Source organism: Vulpes vulpes, chromosome X (genome assembly GCF_048418805.1).
Source record: "Vulpes vulpes isolate BD-2025 chromosome X, VulVul3, whole genome shotgun sequence".
Lineage (NCBI taxonomy): Eukaryota > Metazoa > Chordata > Mammalia > Carnivora > Canidae > Vulpes > Vulpes vulpes.
The window spans coordinates 85,068,594-85,073,051 of record NC_132796.1 but is presented as its reverse complement, the minus strand read 5'-3'; the positions used below and the strand labels follow the sequence as shown (position 1 = coordinate 85,073,051).

Sequence of the window (4,458 nt, the reverse complement as noted above, 5' to 3'; positions counted from 1 at the left end):
AATATAAAATCAATATACAGAAATCCATTGCATTTATACACTAATAATGAAGCAGCAGAGAGAAAAATTAAGAAAACAATCCCATTTAAAATGGTATCAAAAATCCATAAAATACCTTGGAATAAATTTAACCAAGGAGGTGGAAGACTTGTACTCTGAAAACTATAAAACCCTGATGAAAGAAATTGAAGATGACACAAACAAATGGAAAGATATTCCATGCTCATGGATTGGAAGAACAAATATTGTTAAAATGTCCATATTACTCAAATCAATCTAAAGATTTAGTGCAATCCTTATCAAATGCCAACAGCATTTTTCACAGAACTAGAACAAATTATCCTAAAATTTTCATGAAACCCCAGAAGACCCCAAACAGCCAAAGCAATCTTGAAAAAGAAGAAAAAATGGGAGATTCTCACAATCCCAGATTTCAAGAGGTACTACAAAGCTGTAGTAATCAAAACAGGTGTGCTACTGGCACAGAAATAGACACACATATCAATAGAACAGAATAGAAAGCCCAGGAATAAACCTCCTATTATATAGTCAATTAATCTGCCACAAAGGTGGCAAGAATATGCAATGGGAAAAAGGCTCTTCAACAAATGGTGTTGGGAAAACTGGACAACCACATACAAAAAAATGAAACTGGACCAAAATGGATTAAAGACATAAATGTGGGACCTGAAACCATGAAAATCTTAGAAGAGAGCCCAGGCAGTAATCTCTCTGACATCGGCCATAGCAACATATTTCTAGATAGATCTCCCAAGGCAAGGGAAACAAAAGCAAAAATAAATACCAGGACTACCTCAAAATAGAGTTCTGTACAGCAAGGAAACAATCAGCAAAACTAAAAGGTAACCTATCGAATGGGAGAAGATATTTGCAAATGACATATCTGATAAAGGGTTAGTATCCAAAATGTATAAAGAACTTCTAGGGCAGCCGGGTGGCGCAGCGGTTTGGCGCCTTCCTTTGGCCCAGGGCGCAATCCTGGAGACCCGGGATCGAAACCCATGTCGGGCTCCGGGTGCATGGAGCCTGCTTCTCCCTCTGCCTGTGTCTCTGCCTCTCTCTCTCTCTCTCTGTGACTATCATAAATAAATTTAAATAAAATAAAATTCTTTAAAAAAAAAACCAAGAAAACTGAAAAAAAGTTAAAAAAAAGAACTTCTAGAACTCAACACCAAACCCACAAATAATCCATTTAAAAATGCACAGAAAACATGAACAGACATTTCTGTAACAAAGACATCCAGATGGCCAACAGACACATGCGAAGATGCTCAACATCCCTCCTCATCAGGGAAATGCATATCAAAGCCACTATGAGGTGGTAGCAGCTGCGGTGGCCACTGTTCAGTGTCTGATATGCAGCTCTTTGTCCACACCTAGGAGCTACACACCTTCAAGGTGACTGGCCAGGAGATGGTGGCCCAAATGAAGGCTCATGTAGCCTCCCTGGAGGGCATCGCTCCAGAAGATCAAGTAGTGTTCCTGGCAGGCATACCCCTAGAGGATGAGGCTACCCTGGGTCAGTGTGGAGTGGAGGCTCTGACCACCTAGAAGTAGCTGGCTGCATGCTTGGAGGTAAAGGCTATGGTTTCCTCCCATGCTGGGAAAGTCCGAGGGCAGACTCCCAAGGTGGCCAAACAGGAGAAACAGAAAAAGAAGACAGGCCAAGCCAAGCCAAGTGGATTCAGTACCACTGGCACTTTGTCACTGTTGTGCCCACCTTTGGCAAGAAAGACCTCAATACCAACTCTTAAATCCATTATAAGCCTGGCTTTCCTCAGTAAAGCCACTTAGTCCAGTCAAAAAACCAAACCAAACCACACACACACACACACACACACACACACACACACACACACACAAAATGAGGTACCCTCACAGTTGTCATAATGGCTAAAATAAAAAACACGAGAAACAACATGTGTTGGCAAGGATGTGGGGAAAAAAGAACACTTGTGCACTGTTGATGGGAATGCAAACTGGTATAGCCTCTATGGGAAACAGTATGCAGAATCCTCAGAAAATTAAGAATTACCCTATGATCCAGTAATTCCACTAGTGGGTATTTACCCAACGAATACAAAAACACTAATTCAGAAATACATACGCACCCCTATATTTACTGCAGCATCATTTATAATAGTTAAGATATGGAAGCAGCCCAAGTGTCCATTGATAGGTGAATGGATAATGAAGATGTGGTATATATATGCAATAGAATATTCCTCAGCCACAAGAAAGAGTGAAATCTTGCCATTTGCAACATGAATGGAAAGAGAGTATAATGATAAGTGAAATAAATCAGAGAAAGACAAATATCCTATGATTTCCCTTATAAGTGGAATTTAAGAAACAATGAACAGAGAGAGAAAAAAAAGACAAACCAAAAACCAGACTCAACTACACAGAACAAAAACTGGTGGTTACCAGACGGGAGGCAGGGGGATGGGTGAAAGAGGTGAAAGGGATTAAGAGTAAACTTACCATAATGAGCACTGAGTCATGTATAGAATTGTTGAATCACAATGTATACTTGAAACCTATGTAACATTGTATGTTAACTATACTGAATTTAAAGTAAAATAAATAAATAAATAAATAAATAAATAAATAAATAAAAACAATTAGCTATGGTTCTCATTAACACTTCAATATTCTTTTCTGATTTTGATGTAACTCCAATTTAAAAGAACTTACTAACCTTCAATATTGAATGTTAGAGTTTGAGCAAAATTTAAAAATTTTTTCTGTGGAGAGGAAATTCACATAAAATTAACCATTTGAGAATGAACAATTAAGTGGTTTACAATACTGTATACCCATTGGTGCTATCTATCTCCAAAACTTTTCCATCAGCCCAAAGGAAATCCCATCCCCATTAAATGGTTACTCCCAAATTCCCATCCCCCCCACCCCGCAACTATTAATCTGGTTTCTGTTTGTACAGATTTGCCTATTCTAGACATTTCATAGAAGTGGAATCCTACAACATGTGATCTTTTTGTGTCTGGTTCTTTCACTAAACAATGTTATCAAGTTCATCCATGTTGTAGCAGGTATCTATCGGTATTTTATTACTTTTGTGCGGCCGAATCACATTCCACGGCATGTGTACACCATACTTTGTTTATTCATTCATCTATTGATTAATATTTGTGCTGTTTCTACCGTTTTGGCTGTTGAGTTAGACTTCTAACAGCTCCATCAAGCAGCAAAACCCCTATCTCTCTCCCTTCCACATGATGAGCTTAGCTCCCCTAGAAAAAGGATTATGACTGTTTTAAGTATTTTGTGACACTTGGCTCTGTTCCCCAGAACTGTTTAGTCTTTTTTTTTATCTGCAAGCCGAAGGACAAATCTGTCTCATTCCCCCAAGCCTCTGCAACAGAAAAATTAATCCGTCCCCACAGCATAAACTGCTCCATCCCTCCCTCTGCCTCCCTGCTGACCAGTCCTTCCCTGAAAAGGGCACCTTTCAAACCTCCATTTTTGCTTTCCTGATATTTTCCATCTGTAATTTGCCATGCATGCATTTGGTCCTGTGCAAGCAATCTGGCACGTGCAAGAGTATTTTTTTTTCTGATCTAGACTCTCTCCTAAAAATAGTTTGATATTATATAACTCAGCTACTCCTTAGCATCATTTTAACAACACATTTGTACAGAATTAATACGAACCACATTTCAGCTATCCCCTCCTCCTGCCCCCATCCCTACTCAAATCATGGCTGACCAGCCTTACATCCGGCTTTTGGCCTCGTGTCAAAAGAGTACATTTTAGTTAAGTAAACAAGTTCCTACAGATGTTATTTTTCTGAAATAACAGGATGCCTCGATCCAGGTAAGCTGCTCATTTCTTCTTAAGAAGCACCATGAAGATTGAGTATATGGTAAGAGATATAGGTTAGTAGGATCAGATTGCCCCAGGGTGTCCCTCAAATCACACCGTGTCAGCAGTTGGCTTCTCTGGACCTCAGACGGCCTATTCAGGTAGCCAGCATAAGAGCCATATCCTTGACAATTCTATTCAAGGCAAACTTATTTCTGTATATTCTTCAGCCCTGTATTGCGCTAAAGAAATATTGTCATTAGGTGGGCCCTCAACTCTATGGTTAACTAATATTCGACAAAGCAGGAAAGACTATCCACTGGAAAAAGGACAGTCTCTTCAATAAATGGTGCTGGGAAAATTGGACATCCACATGCAGAAGAATGAAACTAGACCATTCTCTTACACCATACACAGATAAACTCAAAAAGGATGAAGGCTCTGAATGTGAGACAAGCATCCATCAAAATCGTAGAGGAGAACACAGGCAACACCCTTTTTGAACTTGGCCACAGCAACTTCTTGCAAGACACATCCATGAAGGCAAGGGAAACAAAAGCAAAAATGAATTATTGGGACTTAAGATAAAAAGCTTCTGCACAGAAAAAG

General features: G+C 39.4%; 1 pseudogene; it reads left to right on the top strand.

Annotated features, from left to right (window-relative positions):
- Nucleotides 1-1,377: 1,377 nt before the first annotated feature.
- Nucleotides 1,378-1,775, top strand: LOC112908432 (ubiquitin-like protein FUBI pseudogene; annotated as a pseudogene).
- Nucleotides 1,776-4,458: the final 2,683 nt, after the last annotated feature.